Genomic DNA, 23502 nt, shown 5'->3' on the forward strand with positions numbered 1-23502 from the left:
ATGGAGATGATAAAGGAGGATAATAATAAGGAGAAAACAGCTCTATTCGGTGAGAGTTTATGATAGGCCAGGTGCTTTACAAACACATCCATTGTAACCTTTACAGCATCTCTCTGAGCTGGGTACTAAAATTATTCTCACTTCACAGATGAGGACATAGTGACGTAAAATGCCTGAGGCCACACAGTAAGTGGCTGCCAGTAAATATGAAATCCCAGGCTGGTCTGACTTCAGAGCCTGGATTCTAATCCAGGACACATATGACACTATGGGCTATGCAACTTTTGGAAAATCCTGCCCGACCTATGAGTCTGAGAGGGATTAGATAGGGACATGGGACAGTCCTTGCTGGCAGTGGCTGAGAAAGCCCTGAGAAAGGCTCAGATTGCTACAGCAGCCCCAAAAGGCATTTCTGATGTTCTTGCTCTCTGTGGTGCATTCAGCTACCTAGGCAATCTTCTCAAATAGGAATTCCAACGAGGCTCAGAGCAAATTAATTAGCCGTGCTGCAGACACATTAAAACTCTGTGAGTAGTTACCATAGTAGGTAACCTTGCACGTTTTACAAAGAGTGGCGTTTTCATTTCAGCTCATGTTGAATAATGCATAATTTTCCCTGCCCCCTGCTAAACAGTGAATGATGAGAAGCCCTTTGGTAATTCAGTGATGTTGAATTAATCTGTTGGTAGAATAGCCACACTTTCCCCTAGGCCACCATCCCTTTATTCTAGATCTCTGCCCCTTTTCCCATCTTACTACCCCACAAATTCCACCATATACCTTGAGAAAAGATGGCACTCCATTCCCAGCTACAGAGGCAGCATCTGCCGGCAACGCCCAGCCGGAGGCAGGCCCGCATGGGAATGTGGATGGAAGGGTGTGGGAGGTCACCGGGCACTCCAGGCAACCCAGAGGCTGTGGTACTTCCCAGCAGCCTCAGCGCCCGCCCTGAGCCCACCTCACTATGAGGCATCACATGGCATGGCCTCCCGAGGAAAACAATTCTAACGCCCTCTGTCGCTCTCAAGCTCCTGCCTTGCTTTGTCTTGAGAAAAGTTATAGACTTATTTGTTTTTAATTTTATTTTCCTCCGCTGAATGTAAATGCCATAATAGCAGGGACATAGTTTTATTCACTGCTGTCTCCCCAGCACATAGAGCAGTGCCTAGCACATAGAAGGGATGCAATAATATTTGCTGAATGGATGAATGAACACCAAAAGCATTTTCCAGTAATTTCAATTTTACTGAAGATTTCCTCAGGAGGTGAAGGAGAAAATGAAATCATATCCCGTGTAGCAAAACTTCACCCAGATCCCCAACGAACATCTGTCTTCTGAGGTAACGCCTCCCCTTTCCCTCCCAGCCTCCACAAATGCTCCTCAAGTGTCCAACAATCTAGAAGGTACAAGCCCTACACCCCAAACAAAGCCCAGAGTTTCTGTACCTGCTCTCTGCCTCTACCTTAGAAATCACTTCAGCCAAAGGCAAAATGACCCGAACATCAATAGGAAACTGACTAAATAAATTACAGTACGTTCATAAAATGGAATACTATGCAGCCATTACAAAGAATTAGGCCCATTGCTGATTGATAGACAATAGGTAAATAGATAGATAGATCAATGGCCAAGACATAGAGTCTAATGAAAATAATAGGGAATAATACCACATGTACAGTATGATTATATATATGAAAGAGAGAGGAATACATACACATTAATATTTACTTAGTAGACCTTTGGAAAGACACACAAGAAACTTCTAGTGGTGGCTGCCTATAGGGAACAGAACCAGGAAACCACGTCAAGGGTGAAAGGAGACTACTTTTTAGGGTTTTTTGGGTACTGTTTGAAGTTTTAATTTTGGGGGAATGTTGGGGGAGTTTATGTGGGGCTTTTTTGGTGTGTTTGGATTTTTTTATATGTATTAAATATGCGGTTATAAACTAAAAGAAAGAAAGAGTGTGGGTAGGCAGGCGGGCAGATAGTCGAGTAAGCCATAAGTCAATTTTAACATGCCCGGGAAGAATTCACCCAACCAAACAGGAATTCCACGCCCTAGAGGTGTCTGCTGAGAACGTATGCTTGAATCTTCATCCCTCCATTCTCTGCAAGAATGAACCCTCAAAGCATGTCATAGTTCCCACTGGATCCCAAGGCCAAAGAAACTCAGTGAGCTGACGATCAACTTAAAATGCTCCTGAGAAGCCATTCAGATGTAACTATGGGGTTGGTCTCCTCAGAACTTTCGGTTCCCCCAGTCATTCTTTTCATGGAAAATAATTTTTTAAATCAGAATAAATTAACATTTGTGGTAACAATACAAGGGAATGAATGTTTGCATACAGGTTATATTTATTAAAGGACTTTTCCAGTCACATCAACTTGGTTCTCTGGAATGTATTTCTCACTGAATTATTTATTATCTGCTGTTTCTCCCGCCTATCTCCACCACCTGCTATCATGTCCTATAAAGTCGTTAGGTCAATTGCTGGAGTTAGAGAGAGGGCAAAAGCAGAGATTTCCTGGTTTTGTGTTAACCCCATGGGAGGAATCCTGCTGGCTCCTCTGAAGGGTACTGAACTCTCCTGGGGGTGAGAGGGTTGGCTCTTTGCTGGAGAACCCATGGCAGCTGACCGAGACACGCTCCAGCGCCACTGAGGGGCTGCAGGAAGTTAAGTGAGGATCCAAGAAGCCTTCGGTCCAGGCCATCCTCTCCTCCCATAGATTCTGCCAGGCCCCTCATCTACACCTCCACCTCCACCTATCCATACCCCTACGCCTGTACCTGTGCCGAAATATCCACATCCCTTCTCTTTGACTGAGTTAGACAAAAGACTGATGGAGACTGAGCATAGACAAGAGAAAGGAAAGGCTGGGGAATTTCCTTCTTGAAAGAAGCAGGGGAAGTCCTTCTCTTAAACTCATCCTGCACCATTTGGCACTATTTCCATGATGGAAAGAGCAGTTCCTTTCTGACTGCCAAGGAACAAACAAGACTGGGTTTTACACTTCCAAGCCAGCTGAAAAGAAAAGGGGCTGTGATAAGGACTGAAGAGCAAGCCCTGTGCCATCCAATTCTGGGTAAGTCAGATGGAGATTGCCAGCACAAAGGTAGGTGAGTTAAACACAGAAAATACGCTTAGGTTCATATCTTCATAACTTTCTATTTTGCATCTTCCAGGAATTAAAGAAAAATTGCTAATGTAATCAGTAAATCTCTAGATCACTGACAATTGTAGAGGATAAATGAACATGGTGGCATTTTAATTTAGGGGCTGATTAGCTAATGAAAGAGTGAGTTTAAAACTGGATGATTCCATACTCCCAGTTTTAGAGTGACATTTCTCTAATTTAAGGCCTTGACAATTACTTACAAATCATTCAAGACAGAGCCCACTTTAAATTCTTATCAGTCATTCACACCTAAATATGAATTAATATATTTTAGATCCCATCTTAGGAATCACTTTCAACAGGCAAAAGAGGGATAGACTATGGGCCTGAGTGTTGAGGGAATTGGAAAGGAGGTGTCACCATAGAACCAGGCAACAGGGAAGGAAACAAGGGAAATACAGAACTCTCACCAAAGACAAATTCCACTACGTTTCTTGGGGAACAGGGCTCACAGGCGGCAGTGAAACTTTGCCCACTTCACACGCCTCTGTGCTCTGTCCAGTGGCAGAGAATATAGTGGTTTCCCGGCCTTTCCTGATTCATATCTTTATCTTTAGAGGACCCTCGTCCAAAAGTACCTGCCAGCTGCCTGAGCTGTGGTTGTTCTGGGTCCCTTCCTCTAACGAGCAGCAGAATAGCACAACCTCACTCTGAAGTTTCACAGGAATCATTGTCTGCCGCAGGGTATCACCTCCACCAGGCCACTCCCTCTCCTTCTTAACCACAGTAATATGCACCTTGAACATCCTCATTATACAGTAACATAGAATTCGTAATGGTTTATGAACTCATCTGCATGGTCTCTGGTTGGCAACTTCTTGAAGACTCAACCCTAATGTTAAACATGACTTCATTAAGAAACCTGTTAGACTAGATTCCAGCTGGCTCCCATAGCAAGAAACCCAACACTTAGAAAAAACTGAACCTCACCAATATGGGTTAAATTGTGCCCCAAAATTCATATGTTGAATTCCTAACCTCTAGCACTTCAGAATGTGACCATATTTTGAAAGAGAGTCTTCGTGGATGATCAAGTTAAAATGAAGTCACTGGGGTAGACTCTAATCCAATATAATAGTATTGTAATTGGGAAATTTGGACACACACATGCACACAGGAAGAATGCACACAGGAAGAATGCCACATGAAGGCAGAGATCAGGGTGATGTGTCTATAAGCCTAGGAACGCCAAATATTGCCACCAAACCACCAGAAGCTAGGGGAGAGGCGTGGAAGAGATTCTCTCTCACAGCCCTCAGAAGAAACCAACCCTGCTGACATCTTGATCTCAGGTTTCTAGCCTCCAGAACTGTGAGACAATAAATTTGTTGTTTAAGCCACCCGGTCTGTGGTTCTTTGTCACAGCAGACCCAGCAAATGAATACGCTAAACTTCAAAGCCCTGGCTCAAAATCCATTGGCTTAAACTCTAATATCTAAAAATGTTCCTTTCTCTGCTTTGCCCAACCATTCCAGGAATCAGTCTTCAGTAAAATAGCTCCAAACTAAGTGGGTCTTGAGTTTCCAAACGGAGAAAGAAAAGTGGGTTTTAATCCTGGTTGACTATTTCTGTGAACTTGAACAAGTTATTTCATATCCCTATGCCACAGTTTCCTGATTGTCCTAGGAAGAGGTTGAATAAAATCGTAGTTGGCAAATAGATATCATCTCCTGTCCGGGTTCTAACTGATTTGTGGCAGCAACCTAGAGTACTGCCTTGACCACTCTACGTGGACCACATCCGTGCGACTCTTAGCCTGACTTGCTGATTCTGCTCGTCTCATCAGGGGAGAATCAGATGACTTCATGAGCTATATCCATCCCTTTTGCACACTGTTCCAACCAGCTCTAGGTGAGACTCTTCACATTCCCACAGAGCAAGTACTTCAGCTTTGAGATCACTCTTTGCCTTGCCACTCAGATGTTTCAGCTGAGTAGAAAGAATACAATGATTGATGAGCAATCTCTGCCGTGGCCACAAGATGGGAAATTTGCCCCAAATGACCTGTGTATTTGCCATTCCTGGACTGAATGATCTCTGAGCCCTTCCAAATCTAAAAACTTGACAATTTCTTTCTCCATTCATCCAGGGCTTCTTATTATTGCCCTCATTATCACTTTCAATCATTGCTACTGCATTATGCTATCCTCCCCTGAACAATCTGCTCTTTATTTTTCTTTTTCTTTATCTCTTCTCCAATTAAGATGGTTAATTTTGTGTTCAACTTAACTGGGCTAGGAGATGCCCAGATAGCTAGTAAAACATTATTCCTGGGTGTCTCTGTGAGGATGAGATTAGCGTTTGAATAGATAGGCTGAGTAAAGTGGATTGCTCTCACCAACGCAGATGGGCATCATCCAAACTATTGAGGGTCTGGATAGAACCAAAAGAGAGAGGAAGAGTAAATTTGCTCTCTGGTTGAGCTGGGACATCCATCTTCTCCTGATGTTGGACAGTGGTGCTTATGGTTCTTGAGCCTTCAGACTCCAACCAGGACTTAAACCATTGGCTGCCCTGGTTCTCAGGCCTTTGGACTCAGACTGAATTACATCCCAGCTATCTTAGTTCTCCAGCTCGCAGATGGCAGATCATGGGAGCTCTAGACCCCCATAATCATGTAAGCCAATTCCTATAATAAGTAAATCTATCTATCTATCTGTCTATCTATATGAGGATATATGTATATATCCTATTGATTTTGTTTCTCTGGACAACCCCAACTAATACTCCAACCTTTTCCAGCTCTCTCTCTCCTATGCTTCATGGCTTTCATGCTGGCAAAGTTGTCTATTATGGCCATCACCAACCAAGGAAAATGCACTTTTCCTTCTGGGCTGATAAAATGACCAACCACAGGACATTGTCTATGACCTTTCCAGTTTAAGCTGTTGGCTAATTTCCTCAGTGCTCATGCTAGTCTTTTTTAAAATCTCCCAAGGATTTGTGGTAGTCCTGGGTGGTTATGAGTGGTGAACGCTGATAAACTGGGGCAGTGTTGTGGTACCACAAAGAGCCTTCCCAACACTCAATGACTGATAGGAGGTAAAGCCACAGTCACGTGGTGATTACATTACATTACAGTACACAAAGTCCTATCTTTATCTAGAGCTTTCCACACATTATCCCGTTTGAACTTCACAACCTTGTGATGTAGGCTGGATAAGTTATTCCCATATTACATTTAGGGATTAAAATTAGAAAGATTAAGAGACTCAATTACACAGAATTAAAACATTTCAGGTTGTGTCATCTCACCAATCACTCAGCAAATTATTTAATCCAACTCAGAGATATTATCATACATCATGCTCTTTAATAGCCATCAAGATCCTCCAAATGAGTAGGGTTCGACAGGTTGGCCAGGATTGCATTGTTTAAAGACTGCATTTAATGGAGACTTAAACTGTATCTAAACAGCTTTTGCCCAAAGCAGCAGAATGGCTTCTCTCTGAAGCATTCTCTCTCTGAGTGAACCAGTTTGCTATAATTTCGTGCCTGACTCACAAGCTCTGCTTGCTTCATCAGGTGTGAATCAGATAAATTAAAGAAACAACCAAATTCGTTTTGCACATGGTTCCAAGTCAATAGGCTTAGAGCGAGGGCTTATGTCTTGCTCCACACATATCCCACAGGGGTAATGGGCTTTGGGGTCACTGTTTTCCTTGTTATGCAGATGCCCTTTCACTATGATCTACATACCATCACTGCATCAATAGTCAAACTCACCATAAATATACAAACATATTGCCAAGCACTTCCACAGGGAACAACCAATCTTTAACATTTTATGGCAAAATAAGGAGACCATAAAGAGGTTTATATTGTATATAACTGTCACTTTTTTCAATCTCTCGATTGAAATCCGACGATTTCAAAATCAGTCACTGGATTTTTCTGCAATATTGGCAAATAGAAGTAAGAAGTTCTCCTTTCTCCTAAATTTTCCTCTGGACCAAAGACTAAAGAAAGCTACCCTGAGAGCTCAAGATAGAAAAATCTTGCTGTGAAAAAGCACACATCTCTAGGATGAGAAGTCAGCGTTTCCTTTGCCTCTTGGTTCTGGTGAGACATCCAGCATTAGAGAAAGTTCTGTGGGGGCGAGCAATGAAAGCTCACCTCGGGAGGTGCAGCTGTGTCCAGGTTTAGAACAAGAACGACAGGTTTGCTCCCTGAAGAGCTGGTAAGTATTAAGAAGAAGTAGGAACATCACTATCCTTCTTTGCTCTTGACAGGTATTACCCAAGTTATTTGCCAAAAGGACAGAGCACAGGTTTCCAATAAGTCTTCCAGGTTGAGATAACACAGAGCACATTATGAGATTAGAGATTGAAAGCCACGAGGGTGACCATGCTGGGCAGGCCTCCCCCAGCCCTGAATCACTCTTCCTGAGGCTGTCCACCCACACTACTTCACAAGGATGGTCATTTATCAAGTGTCTGTAGGATATCTGTGAGGCTCAAATACTCAGATACACTTTTGGGCCTTATTTTGTCAGACTTTTCATCAGATAAATCATATTTGATCATTCTCCACTTCTTTAAACCCTCTTTTTCCTCTGCTTCTATGACATTATGGGTTTTCTCCTACTCCTCAGGCAACCTCTTGCCAGGGCTTCACTCCTACTTTCCCTTCTAATTAACTGCCACATTTTGGAGTTCCTGAAAGTGTATTCCCGGTCCCCATGCTTTCCTCTGTCTAGACTTTCTCCTAGGTGATCTCATTCTTTCACCATTTGACATGCTATCTGTATACTGCTGATACCAAAATTTTCTCCAGAGGGATCTCTCTTCCAAGTTCTAGAGTTGTTTATCCAACAACTTTAGTGTTATCTCACCTTGGATGCCTCAAAAGCTCTTCAAATTTAACAAAAGCAAAATTGAAGTCTTGATCCAAAAAACATCGGAGATTTCCTGCACAGATTTTGATCAAGAAGGACAAACAGCCACCTCTTGTAGGAGAATCACTTCTGGTGATGGTGGACAAAGATAAATCAGGCCAATTCTCCCACTGAGAACAACTAGAAAAGCTGGGAAAATAGTTCTAAATCTGTTGGAGGGCATCAGAGAACTAACACAGCAATGAATAATTATGAGGCCAAGACCCAAGTAAAGAAGGAAACCCAGAGAAATGAGCCCAGCGTTTGGGACAATTTTTTCTCTAGGGAGATCTTCAAATTCATGTAGAGATGGCTGAGATGCAGAGAAAGTGAGCAGAGCTTTCTACAAACTTATAAAGCAGGGGGACAAAAAAAACAAGGGCCTGCCAAGGAAGGGAACCCTCATCAACTCCCCAGGCTTTAGTTAGGGACCCTGTATTAGTCAGGATTTTCCAGAGAAACAGAATCAATAGGATGTGGAGAGAGAGGGAGAGATTTATTTTAAGGAATTGACTCACATGATTGTGGAGGCTAGCAAGTCAGAAATATGCATAGCAGGCTGGTTGGCTTTGGACCCAGGGATGAGTTAATGTTGCCACTCAAATTCAAAGGCTGTCTGGAAGCAGAATTCTCTCTTCCCCAGAGGACTCCAGTCTTCTTCCCTTAAGACTTTCAACCGATTAGATGAGGACCACCCACATTGTGGAAGATAATCTGCTCTACTCAAAGTCTACTGATTTAAAAGTTAATCTCATATTAAAAATAGCCTTACAGCAACATCTAGATTGGTGTTTGACCAAATAGCTAGGTACCGTGGTCCAGACAGGCTGACACATGAAATCAACCATCATAGATCACAGACCACTCCTGCTCCAAGAACCACACTTTGAGAAGCACTAGTCTAAGATTTTTGCGTTATTTGGTACGAGGAAAAAGTGCTCGTTTATATTAGACTTTGATAAGTCAAGGATGTATAACATAAGCTCTAGGATAACCAATAGAAGAGGAGTAAAATAATGTCTAACTCAGGATGATAGAAAATAATCCAAAGACATAGGAGAGATAAAAAAGAATATAGAAAAGGTGGGACAAATAAAAAGCAAATAGTAGGATGGTTGATTTAGGCCCAAATATATTAGTAATTACCTTCAATGTAAATGAACTAAATATTTCAATTAAAAGATAAAGATTCTCAGGATGGATTAAAAAAACTATACATCGCTTTAAGAGATGCAGTTAAATAAAATACAGAAAGCTCAAAAGCAAGAGGATAGAAACAGATATACTGTGAAAACACTAACCAAGAGGAAGAAATGGTGGCTGTATGACTATCAGATAACTAAGACTTTAGAAGAAACATTATGAGAGTTAAAGAAGAACATTCCATAATAACAAAAAGGCCACTACACCAGGAAGATATAATAGTCCTACATTTGCTCATACCTTATAACATAGCTTCAAAACATATAAAGCAGAACATACAGAAAGAGAAATGTGCAAATCCATAATTACAGTGGAAGATTTTAACAAACCTATCTCATTACTAGAACAAGCAGTCACAAATCCAGTAAGGACACAGAAAACCTAAACAACGTAATCAACAAACTTTTCCTGATGGACACATATATGCATAGAACACTGTGCCTAATGACTACGGAATGTATGTTCCTTTCAAGAACACACAGAACATTTACAAAAATTGCCATATTCAGAGCCATAAAGCAAATTTTTTTATTTCAAAAAATCAAAATCATATCAGAGTATGTTCTTTGGCTTCAGTGGAATTAAGCTGAATAAGTAGAAAACCCCTATATTTGAAAATTAAAAAGTAAACTTCTAAATATCTATGGGCCAAAGAAGAAATCACAAAGGAAATTATATAACCAATATTAAGCCAATGATTTTTTTAAAAATACATATTCAAACCACGTTTATATGGAAATTTATCACCCTAAAGGCCTCTAACAGAAAAGAAGGAAGGCTAAAAGTCACTGAAATACACAAAGTATCCACTTCAAGAAGTTAGAAAAAGAACAGAAAATTCAGCCCAAAGAAACAAGAAAGAAGGAAATAATAAAGATAAAAACATACACTAATGAAAAAGAAAATAGACATATAATAGAGGAGAACATCAAAGAAAACAGTAGGTTTGTTGAAAAGACTAATGTAGTAATAAACTTCTTCAAAAAAAGGCACAAATAATGTCAGGAATGGAAAAGAGGATATCACTATACATCCTACAAACATTGAAAGGATAATAAGAAGATATTATTTAAAATAACAACATATACTACATTTGAAAATTTAGAAGAATTAAATATATTCCATAAAACACACACACAACCCAGCAAAACTAAAATTAATTTAAAAATTAATTCACTGTTTAAAAACCTTCCCACAAAGACAACTATAGGCCTAATTGACCTCACTGTGAATTCTACAAAATATTTCAAGAAGAAACAATGCCAATTTTTCCACATTCTCTTCCAGAGAAGAGGAAAGGAAAGATCACTCTCCAATTCACTTTTTAAGGCCAGCATAATCTTGATACAAAAACTGGACAAGGACATAACAAGAAAGGAACATTCGAGGCCCATCTCTCTCATGACCTTTATTTTTTTAAAAAAATTCTAAGCAAATTCTAGCAAATCAAATCCAGCAATGTATGAAAAAGATTATACATCCCAACCAAGCTGGAAATGCAAAAATTACAAGGTTGGTTTAACATTCAAAAGTCATTCAATACAATCTGCTCCATTAATAAAACAAAGGAGATAAATCCTATGATCATCTCAATAGATGCAGAAAAAGTAGTTCATAGAATTCAATATAGAGGATTAAAAAAAAACTTGTAGCAAACTGGAAATAGAAAGTAACATCCTTTATCTGAAAAGAGTATCTACGAAAAAACTAAAATAAAACTGAAGTTCTTAATTATCTGCTCCCAATCCACTCTTCTTCCAGATATCTGAAAGTGAGAGAGTTCAGTTTGTCTCCTACCAGCCTCATACCCAATTCATTGCCAGTCCATTGATTCTACTCCCCAACATTTCCAGAGATCATCCACTGTTTTCACTCTCTTTCATTGCCGCTCTGGGCTACTGCCATCTCTCACCTGGATTGCTACCATAGATTTATAACCAGTCTCCCTGCTTCTTTTCTTGCCCCCTCCAAATCATTATCCAAACCCACTTGGCAGACAGTGATAATCTTAAAGCATCAATCAGATTATGTCACTGCCTATTTAACAACTTCTCAATGTGCTTGGGGAAAAAATCCAAAATCCTTATCAAAATCTACATGCCTCCATGCCTCATCTTAGCATCCCTTTCACCCTCACCCACTGTGCCATATTGGCCTCTTTCAGTTCTTTGCATTTGCTGCCTCCACTTCCAATGTTCTCCCCACTTCTCATCCGACCAACACTTACTCAACCTACAGGATTCCCCCTAAATGACACCTCTGCGCAGAATCCTTCCTGGCCACCCTACGGTTCCCTTTCTCAGAACTCTATACTTTTCCTTCAGAATTCTTATTATAATGTGCAAGTCTATATTATTTTGTCCTTTTTCCTTTTTAAATTTCTGTCTTCTTCACTACACTGTAAGCTCCACAAAGGCAAGAATCATGACTGTTTTGTTCCCTTCTGTTTTGTCTCTATATATGCTAGTGCCCAGTACATAATAAGCATTCAATAAACCATTGTTGAAATAATGAATGACTGAATAAATGAATATTTCATATATTCCAAGTATATTAAAAGTGTGTGCCGCTCTTCAGTAGATTTCTTCCAGTGTGCCCCTTTGGAGGCACTGTTGTTAGTAATTGTGACCGTAAGCAGTTTCAGGCATATCACCTCGAGCTTCCAGACACACCTTGAGGCAAATGAGCACTGTGTCTCACTTCAACCCCCACCATTAATTCTAACTCCTAAAAACCTTTTCTACTGACACTAGGGTTTGCTATGCATGGATCTTATGGGAAGTCACTGCAAACAGGCATAAAAGCAACCAAAGGCAACATATCAAGAGTTAAAAGCTTTTATTCAGCTACAAATACAGTTTTCTAGCTGAGCAGACTTCAAAGTCAAGTTAAAAGCTTCATTTTTGTGGCAAGCAAAGAATGTTCCTAAAATAAAGTAAAATGAGCAGCCAGTGATATTTATTTACAAATGCCATCTGACCACCTTCTAAGAAATGCTAAATGGTGGTAAAACTTAAAAAAGCATCAATCAGCACAACCAACACACTCCTTTTGTTAAAAATAATATCATCTTCATGCGATAACCCCAGCAAAGCAATCTTTATTAGACTCGCAGCTAATCTCTAATTCCAGTGATGTAAAATTAATTTGGTTATGCCTTTGTACTTAGTTTTTTTTCCACCTGCAAAAAGTGGCTGCTAATGCTATGTGAAATAGAATCTATAGAGACCCCATGTTCCTAATGCGCTTTAATAATGGGGTCAACTTTCTCATTATCCCAGAAAGAGAGGAAATAAAATTTTCATTTATTTTCATAGGTTGAAAGACATTGTACCATGATTAGAACCAGTTGAAAGCTGCAGCTCTTTGTAGGATTAAACCAAAATCAAAATCACCAGCTGGTAATCTGGTAACCTAATACAAAAAACAAAGTTAACTCAGTCTTGTCGACAGGGTAGAAGGAGAGGCAGCCTCTGTCTATATCCTTACTTAAAGAAAACGGGAAGAGTCCAAATAAATATCAGGCTGTGGACCCAACGGCAACTGAAGGCTCTAGAAGCAGTAGGAACTGGTGAGGGCAACAAGGGCTTGGTACTCTCATGGTCGTGAGCTCAAACCCCAGGTCTTTCGCATACAAGCTGTGTGACTCTAGACAAGTTATCAAACCTCACTCACCTTCAATTTTTTCATGTATAGGAAGAGGATAACAGTGCTGTCTCAAAAGTTTCCTGTGAGAAATTAGAGATTATCTACAGGAAATACCTGGCACACAGTAGGAGTTCAATAAATGGTAGTTATTCAGTGGAATAGATACTGGCCTCTCTTTCTATTCCTCCTTTGTTAAAAATAAGTGAAGAAAGGAGAATGGGAACTAACAAAAGTTATTCCTAAGTTAACATTCCTCCTGGGGATGTTTAATACTGCCGGGAAAACTAAAACTCATCACAAAAGGACTGTGACCCAGGAAGTAACATGGCTGGTCCCCGGGACCTTGTTATCTCACATTCCCAAATTAACATTATCTAATAAACTGAGTGACATCGAATCTGATTAAATTAAGAATAATTTTCAGAACCCCAAGGGAAAGCGATAGAAAGGAAGGGAGGAGGAGATGAGAGGAAAAGAAAGGGGAAGGAAAACATAGAAAGAAAGAGAATAAAGAGGGAAAGAAACCAACTCACTCCATCTAGATGAAAGTTTGCTTACAAGCAGAATAACGTGGGACTGTCTTCTCCTTTCTGCTGTATTCGCTATGAAGGCGAAGACCACAGCTGCTTTGTTCACTTCTGTATGCCCTGTAGCTAGCATAGTGCCTGGAACATCATAGGCATTAAATAAATAATAGTGAATGTGCAAATGAGTAAATGAATGAGTGCTGCATATATTTCTGGAGTCATAAATATTCGCCCTGCAACCAAGAACTCAAAAACACAAAGGACTGATTTTATGCATTGACTCTGGGTTCTTGGAATGAGAATTGCAGATATGAGTGTCCCCGATTTGCTCTTAGTGGCTGTCACTTAACCATCAATCTGGTCCTGCAAAATGGCCTTTTCAAATAAAGATTGGAGGGTCCTGTGAGGTGGCCTCAATTTCAGCTCTCACTCTGCCAGTGTACTCAGTGGCCTTATAATACAGTTTCTGGGGCTAGAAATTAAAATGCAGAAAGAACTGTTTAGAGACTCTGAGTTGTATCCAAAAGAAAGAAAATTCAAAGATAGAACTGAGCAGTTAGAAATTAGTCAATATGGTGTCTGTTCTCATTATTGAGAGATGCTTAATTTCATTATTCAGTTTCAGGAGAGAACAAGAGGCATGTAGTGAAATTCAATACACATAAAACATATAGCTTCAAGTTAGCAACAGATTGGGTAATATCGCAATTACCAATTTCAACATAAGTTTATCTGTCAATAATTGTAACTATTAATCAAAACACTGTAAGAATATTTTTTGGTATATTGCATGTTAACACTTTTTGATCTGTTAAAAACAAGTCAAATGCCCCACCAAATATACAAAGGCTACAGAAATTTCACCTGGTTGATATAAACCACGAGTTTTATGTTTTAGGACTTTTTCTACAAAAATTCATGTAAATCCACTGTTACCAAAACACGGAGCTACGAGGATTAAATTTAATTGTGTATATAAAAGTGTTTTGCAAACATTTAAGTCTATGTATGATGAGAAAATTTCTTTCTCAGCCAGTTTGCATGTAACATGTAATAAAATCACCTTCCATCCTTACCTACCATTCTATTAGAGGCAAGAGTTTTCTTTTCTTTCCTTCTTAAACTAACGAAATTGTGAAAAAGCAACCTCATCCCATCAGAAGGCATCATATTTCAGAAATGAAGTGATTTATAGTTAGTAATTACACTACGAAAAGTTTATACATCATTTGGGCATCATTCAGGGAAAAAGGCATAGTATGTTACTGCTGTTATTAAGCCCCAAAGACCCATTGATCAAGAATATAAAGATCAACCACTTGTTTTGTTAAGTAATTAACTCTTCCCCATAGCTCCCATTCAGCTTTAGAATGATCCTGTTTTTCATTGGCAGTGAGAGTCTCCAGCAACGTATTGAAAAGGGCTACTGAAAGGTGATGCCAATTAATTGCCAAAAGTAATTGTCACTTTGTAATTACATTATTATCTAATGTGCTGTCACTAGATCATTAAAATGCCAATTATGCATCTCTCCTTTAATGTGTTAATAAAAAAAGCAGTCATGCATTTATTGCCTTTATAATTCCTGAGATAATTATACAACAGGCTGAAGGTATATTTCTTCTGTGATGCAGCAAACTTAGCAACCACCTTGAAGGCTCCAATGGTTAGGAAATTAACATACCAGAACTGACTATTAGATCTAAAACCAAATATTCTCGGCTACTTCATTCAGGTGCCATGGGGCCATTCCATGGAACGAAGTAGTGAGGAAGTAAGAGCTTGCCTCTCTAAGATGGTCTATTCCCTCTTTCTCCATTCTTTGCTAGGTAGGAGTCAAATGGAAACAAAACTTTGTTCAGGGACAACAAAGTGGTTCCCAGGTTGGTTTACAGGTCAGGTGTTCTTGGGTGGGATGTGGTCCAGGAGGGGCTGCATTTCTAGGCTGCCAACAAACCACTTTTGTCTTGAGGAAGTCCCATCCCTGCCTAAGGAGAGATGAAGCATCTCTAGAGCATGAAGAAGGAAGCCTGGGGGCTGAAGTGACAGTCTGGAGATGATGTTTTCAGGGTTTGGTTTCATTACCGTGCTTGAAATTTTGTGAATTCCCAGATCATAAATCTCTTCTTTACCATAGATATAAAAATCCATTCTGCAGACAAATAGAAACAATCTAAGGAGTCTCTATTTTGGATTATCTATCCTCTCTACTTTTAAAATAAATAAATTTCAACTCAATTGAAGTGTCATTTCTTATCAAAAAAGTTACGGCATTGCATGCTTTTTTGTCCACTCTTCTCCATATCTGCCACATTTCAGACTGAAGTAGTCATATGAAGTGCTCCCTGGAGCTACACATACAACAGAAGGATTCCCCAGGCTATTGCGGCAGCCACTCTCTTCTCTCATAAAGGATTCTGTGCAAGTTGCTTCTCCAGCTGTCACAGTCCCACTGATGTTCCTTTATTCATTCCTAACATCGTTCTTGTGCAGAAGTCAACAAACTACAGCCCCAAGGGCAATCCAGCCCACCTCCTGTTTCTGTAAATAAAGATTTATTGGAACACAGCCACGACCACTTGTTTATGTAGTGTCTGTCTACTTCACTCTACAACAGCGGAGTGGAGTAGTTGCAACAGCAACTGCGTGGTCCACAAAGCCTAAAATATTTGCTATGTGGCCCTTTACAGAAAAAGTTTGCCAATCCCTGTTCTAGTGAGGTTGTTTTCATCTGACTTCTCCCAAAATAAAGACATTTATTCTTACATTGCTTAATGTTTTTCTTTTCTTCTCTCTGGATTGCTCTTTCTAAATGACAGCACATTCTTTAACTTCTGAAATTTAACTCTCTCTAACATTTCATCTTCCCCCACCCAGTGACTTCGAGAACAATTCCCTGAAGGACATTTTCAAAGGTGCTTGATAACATCTCCTTTTGATCTGTAGCCTGATAAGGAATCATCCTCTGAGTGGATCTAAAAAGTTCATTCATCCCTTCAAGTGATAGACGTTTGCCGAAGTCTTTGCTGTGTGCCAGGTACTGGAGCTGAGCCGCACAATTCCGTAGATGAGGTACAGTCCCTCCCCGCCTAGACGCTCACGGTCTGGCAGGGAAGACCTCCTACAACTCAGGGTGTCATTGTCGTTGTTGTTTAACACTTCCTTAGTGACATGCCAAGAACTGCGTTAAGAGCTTTACGTGTCTTAACTCATTTAATCCTCATAACAATCCTATGAGGAAGATGTTATCATTATCCTCATTTTACAGATAAAAATGTTAGATATGAATAAGAGAATATGAACATAAGGTAGGATTATAGCAAAGATTTGGTCACTTGCCCAAGATCACACAGATATTAAGTAGCAAAGCTGGGATTTAGACCCACGCAGTCTGGCTCCAACATCCAAACTCTTAACTATTTTGTCGGTACTCGCTTTTTATTTTCTCTGCTCATGACCTGAGAGGAGACACGGCTCCCACATGGGACACCCCTGAATTCCCCATCACGTAGCACACAGAGGATCCGAGTTAAGCTGTGGAGACTCACACTCACTCCCCAGCATCTGCCTGCTTCACTTTGTGAGAAGATGGGTGGGCGCTGGCACCTTCAGACTCTCAATGTAAGGCCTGGCAATCTGGGGATATTGCAGTTTCCCACATGATAATTCTCTTATCAGACTAGAGCCTCTCAAAAAGAAAAAGGTGGTTTTAACTCCCCCATGGTGGTGGTTGGCGGGGGGACTGTTATCTTTTAGTAAAACTGATGGCAGCTACTTCTGACTCCTAGGGGAGAGGGAAAATTCCTCTCCTCAGGAGACAATTCTCTAGTTTAGGAAAATACTTTGATGTATCCTAATGGCATGTTTTATTTGTGGCTTGGTTTTGGTTTACTTTTTAATTCTTTTTGCTGTTGTTATGGAAAGCCCCTGAGCATAGATGCATAGGAGTGTATGAGATAACGAGGGTTGAATTGCTCTGCATAAGAAAGTGAAGGAAATTTTTTTTTTAAGATTTTATTTTTTCCTTTTTCTCCCCAAAGACCCCTGGTACACAGTTGTGTATTTTTAGTTGTGGGTCCTTCTACTTGTGGCATGTGGGATGCAGCCTCAGCATGGCTTGATGAGCGGTGCCATGTCCACACCCAGGATTCGAACTGGCAAAACCTTGGGCCGCCGAAGCAGAGTGTGCAAACTTAACCACTTGGTCATGGGGCTGGCCCCATGAAGAAAATTTTGAGGGCATCCCAAAGAAAGAAAATAAGGGGTTTGAGATGATTGAAAATGGAAGAGGTATGAGGGCAACCTATAGAGAGAAGGAGGCCCAAGAAGATGTCCATGTGTTGGGGCCATAAGAAGAGGAAATTGGCGAGGGGGAAATCCCCTGCAGGGAGACAGTCAATGGCCTTCAGGACTGTGATGCCTGATCCCAAGTTTAAAGTTGTTTGCTGTGCTGTGTGATGCTGGGAGAGGCAACAGCTTCAGAGGAGACAGGAGCAACAATAGGAGAGCCAGGGGCTTGTGGGAGCAAGACTGGTTATAAAAACAACCTCCTAATAAAAGGCATGATCAAGATTAGAAAGGAAGAAGTAAATCTATCTCTACGCACAGATGACGTGATCTTGTATGCAGAAAATCCTAAGGAATCCACAACAAAACTATCAGAGCTAATTAAAAAGTTCTACAAGGTTGCAAAATATAGGATCAATATATAAAAATCAGTTGTATTTCTATACACTAGCAAAGAACAATCCAAAAATGAAATTAAGAACACAATTCCATTTACAACAAAGTTAGAATAAATAAAATACTTAAGAATAAATTTTTTTTTTAAAGTACAAGACCCACATACTAAAAACAACACATCATCATTGAAAAAAGTTAAAGAAGACTTAAATAGAAAGACATCCTATGCGTATGGATGGAAAGACAATATTGGTAAGATGACAATTTGTTCCAAATTGATCTACAGATTCAATGCAATCCCTATAAAAATTCATACTGCCTTTTTCACAGAAATTGACAAGCTGATTCTAAAATCCATAAAGAAATGCCAGGGACTCACAATAACCAATTTTGAATAAACAATTTTGAAAGGAACAAAATTAGAGGGGACTGGTACTTTCTGACTTCAAAACTTACTGCAAAGTTACAGTAGTCAAGACTGTGCTACTGACATTAGGATAGACATATAGAGCAACAGAATAGAACTGAGAGACCAGAAATAAACTCATATACCAATGATCAATTGATTTTCAATAAGGAGAGAGAATCCAATGGGGAAGAATAATCATTTCAACAGATGGTAGTAGGACAGGCAAAAGAATGAACTTGTATCCTACCTCACACCACACACATAAATTAACTCAAAACAGACCAAAGACTCAAATGTAATAGCCAAAATTACAAAACTCTTTGAAGAAAACATAAGTATAAATATTTATGATTTGGAGTAAGACAGTGGTTTCTTAGACATGACGCCAAAAGAACAAGCAAAAAAGGAAAAATAGATAAATTGGATATCATGAAAATTAAAAACTTTTGTTCTTCAAAGGATAGCATTGAGAAAGTGAAAAACAAACTCACAGAATGGGAGAAAATTTTTGCAAATCATGTATCTGACAAGAGACTTATATAAGGAATATATCAAGAACTTTTATAACTCAGCAATAAAAAGCCAACTCAATTGAAAAATGGTCAAAGAATTTTGACATTTCTCCAAAGAAGATTCACAAATGACCAACAAGCACATGAAAAGGTTCCCAACATCATTAGTCATTAGGGAAATGAAAATCAAAACCACGATGATATAATTCACACCTGTTAGGATAGCTATCAAAAAGATGGACCATAACAAGTGCTGGGGAGGATGTGGAGAAACAGGAACCCTCATGTATTGCTGGTGGGAGAGTAAAATGGTGCAGCCACTTTAGAAAACAGTTTGACAGTAGTTCCTTAAAAAGTTAAACACAAAGGTACAATTTGATCTTGCAATTTCACTCCTAGATATATATCCAATTTCACTCCTAGATATAGATCCAAGAGGACTAAAAACATATGTCCATACAAAAACTTGGACATGAATATTCATAGCAGCATTGTTGATTTTAGCCAAAAATTAGAAACAACTCAAACGTCCATCAACTAATGAATGGATAAACAAAATGTGGTATATCCAAACACTGGAATATTATTGACCAATGAGAAGGCGTGAAGTACTGATTCATGCTACAGTACGGATGAACCTTAAAAACATTATACTGACCTAAAGAAGTCAGACACAACAGACCACATATTGTGTGATCACATTTACACGAAATGTCCAGAATAGGCAAACCCATAGAAACAAAAGGTAGAACAGTGGTTGTCAGGAGCTGAGGGAAGGGGAGTAACTGCCAATGGGTATAAAGTTTCTTTGTGGAACAATGAAAATGTTCTGGAATTAGATTATAGTGATGGTCACACACCTTTGTGAATATATTAAAAATCGCTGAATCATACAATTTTAAAAGCATGAATTATATGACATGTGAATTATGCCTCAACTTAATATTTTTTAAAAGTCTCCTTTTCACCAAATACAATCAAAAGAAGATGACTCTGAAAAGGGAGGGAAACAGTTGGCAGGGAAGGAAATGATCTCAATCCTAGAGAAAGACCCTAAAAAAAGAGTATTCCCTTTTTCTCATTCAAGAGAATTAAAAGTGGTTTCTAAGGCACTCGTATTTGAAGTATTGCACCGAATAACAATTCCTTCTAAGTTAGAAAGTGGTTTCAGACAGTTCTGATTGAAGAGAAAGGGAAAAGAGACTTCCACAACGACGTGTTGTGGGCAGACGTTTTTTGCTTTTCAGAGTGGCAGGCATTCAAATGAGGTGTGCGCAGGATTCTCTGGCTGCAGAAAAGCCTTCCATCTCATAAGACTAGGAATGTTGTCAAAAAGAGTAGGCTGACTTAGGGCCTGAGAGCCAGTCCAGCTAGGAGTCGTTCCAGTAAAGCCAGTAGGGGCACAGCCTTGGGCAGGCCATGAGTTCTGGGAAGAGGAATTCCCTGAGCAAGCTTGCTCCTCCCCCTCCCTACCCCCACCCCATCCAGGGGCTCTTGGTTCAAGGATGCTGCAGGCAGCACAGGTACCTTCATGAGACTGTGGCAGAGGCCCTTTCTGTGACGTGGTTGGTAACTCGAGCAAACAGGGAAAGATAAGTGTTCCTCCCTCAACCCCCTGGTTTGCTTGTTTTGATAGAACTCATTTTTCAGAACACTATGTTAAGAATGTTTACAAGTTAGGAAATACCAGTTTAGCAAAATGCATTTTCCCTGGTTTCTACGTCAACATTAAGGCCAAGCAACCTGACCCCTCCTTCACCAGCCCTCCCAATAAAGTCAATAAAGCCCCCACTGAGATGGTCTTTGCTAACACAGGGATTGCAGAAATGATGGCTCCCTGCCAGAGAAAAGAAGGAAGAACCAGGCAAGTAGTTAGATTTGGCTGGAATCAGAGCTCCCTATGCTTAAGAATATTTCTCACTTACTTCCCACCAGGCAGAAACTCACTTTTTCCACAGGTATTGAATGAGGTTATGGCTATTGGCTATCTTCACCTCTGAGTTATTTGTTTTCATCTGATCACCAACTGATTGAACAGTCCCTGGCTTGGGACTGGAAGCCAGAAAGAGAAGAAAGAGAGACCAGAGAGGAAGAAATAAGCACCTGCACAGGTCAAAATTTGCTGCTAACCTTGTGAGACCAGTCAGGGCCCGATGGGGCTTGAGACTTCATTCTTCCTGCAGAGAAGCGTGGACCCTGAAGGAAGGAGGGAGGAGTTAGAGGGAGAGGGCAGCAGAAACCGTGGTCAGCAGGGCAGAGGGAGAAGATGTGGAACCCCCTCAGAAGATCTGGGAAGCATCCCACGGGAAAAAGTCAACCCCCACGCTGCTTCTACCCAAGGCCCGGGCTGGAGGCCTCTTTCCTCATACAGAAAAAAGTGAGAGGCAGCCAAGATCAACACCAGAACCCCTCAGTCTCCGGAACCCCAGCGGTAGAAAAAGTATCACCTACTTCTGCCTCATCAACAGGGAGCAGCAACACTCACCATGGACAGGACAGCCGGCAGCACGCGCTCTTGTCTGTAGCTCAGCCAGAGAAACAGTGAGGTCCGTGTCTCCAGCCTCCTCCTCCCCAGAGAGGGCGCCCCTACCACATGACAGACAGGGGGGCTACCATGTAGGCTCCAGCCCCCTAAGCTGGGGCACCTCCAAAACCACCTCCTATTAATGTTGCAGGCTTTTAGCTCCAGTTCTGAAATCGGGCAGTCCCAAGTTCAAATCTCAGCTCTTTTTCTAACAAGCTAAATGATCTTGGGAAATTATCATCTCAAAAACACCTAAGAGGAGTTGTCAGGTAAGCATATCGGATGTACAGGTTTGGAGCTGAGAGAACTAGGGCGAAGGTACAAACTTGAAAGTCAGCTGTTATTGAAAGTTATTAAAGCTACAGCTTAGATGAGGTTGCCCAGAGCGAGCACAGAATGGTTAGAGAGCTCAGGACTGTCGGGGAAAATTATGAAAACCTTGGAAATGGGCAATAGAGATTACTGAGTTCTGGGCATTGTCCAGTGGACCCTTCAGGGCTTCTCTGCTGCTGTAGAGCTGTGCATCTTTGACAGTCTTCGTATTGGCCAGGCTACTTTACAGCTCTCTAGAGGTAGAAGTTAATTTGTAGAAAACTGTTAATACTGCAAATGATTATTGCCCATAGCACTGTGAATGAATTTTGTCCCGATAGAGACATAATTGATTTTTATCCTGTAGAAAATATGCCCCCAAGAATTACATTTCATTGTTCTATAGGGTATTAACCACTTTGCACCTACAGTCATGCACTGCATAATGACATTGTGGTCAAAAACACACCACGTATATGACGGTCGTCCCAGAAGATCAATACCATATAGCCTAGGTGTGTAGCAGGCTATACCATCTAGGCTTGTATAAGAGCACTCTATGATGTTCACACAATGGCAAAATCACTTCACGACACATTTCTCAGAATGTACCCCCATCATTAAGTGACACATGACTGTATGGGCAAATTCATTTCAGCATTCCTGAGGGTATTTTTCTGTCCTTCAATTTCTCCTTGGACCTGATTTTAGCACTTTACTGGTTTCTCCATTAATTAACGAACTACCTAAAATCTTTGACATGTGTGAGCTCTCGATTTTGCCTTTTTTAAAATGATACTTTAGCAGGACCAAGCCCTTGAGGAGGGCCAACAGATGGTAAAGAATCATGATCTTGCACCAGAGGAAAGGAAAAACAGCCAGGGAAGCAGGGAAAGTAACAGGAGTGTCTGGGCACAAGAGTCAAGGTAAGACAAGTGTTTTGAAAACAGGGGAGTGAACAACTACATTCAAGGGGCATTAATTAATTTTCCTCTTACTTGACCACACAAGCCATTCAGCCCCCAGCCCTCCCTGCTACTGTCTGCACCACCGGTTCCTCCCACGAGATGTGATGCGCGGCGACCTTTTCTAAACCACTCAGAGCACAGGATGTCTTCTTATTCCCTTTTCGGGGCCTCCTCGCAGCTGACATTTACGAAAACGAGGGAGTCTACTCAAGGATTCTTTGTAGAACAAGGAACACTTACTTCAAGGTGATTTTCTGTTCCCAAGTTGACTGAATCAGATGGCACTAAAAAAAGAAAAATGGAAAAAGCCCTCAAATTTAATCTGTCGGCGTATCTTTTTAGAGTACATATACTCTGCTACATTAACGTCCTTAGAGCTTGTCCACCACATGAACGGTTTTGGAAGCCAATCAGTTGGCAGCTTTGATCATTTCCAGCTCACAGCTGGGAAAACTGAAAAAAATTATGCAGCTGTGTCTGAACATGTGTCAGTTACTTAGCCCCCCTCAACCCTGCTCTTCTTATGTGACCTTGGGATCTCAATAAGCCCAATTTCCCCCTCTTTTTCCTATGCTCTGACCTCCAGCTAGATTACATTGACCATAGCAGCAATCTTCCCGTTTTCCACTCCTAGAATGTGTAGAAAGCAGGATGTGGAAAAT

The sequence above is a fragment of the Equus asinus genome, chromosome 7, assembly GCF_041296235.1.
Source record: "Equus asinus isolate D_3611 breed Donkey chromosome 7, EquAss-T2T_v2, whole genome shotgun sequence".
Classification (NCBI taxonomy): Eukaryota; Metazoa; Chordata; class Mammalia; order Perissodactyla; family Equidae; genus Equus; species Equus asinus.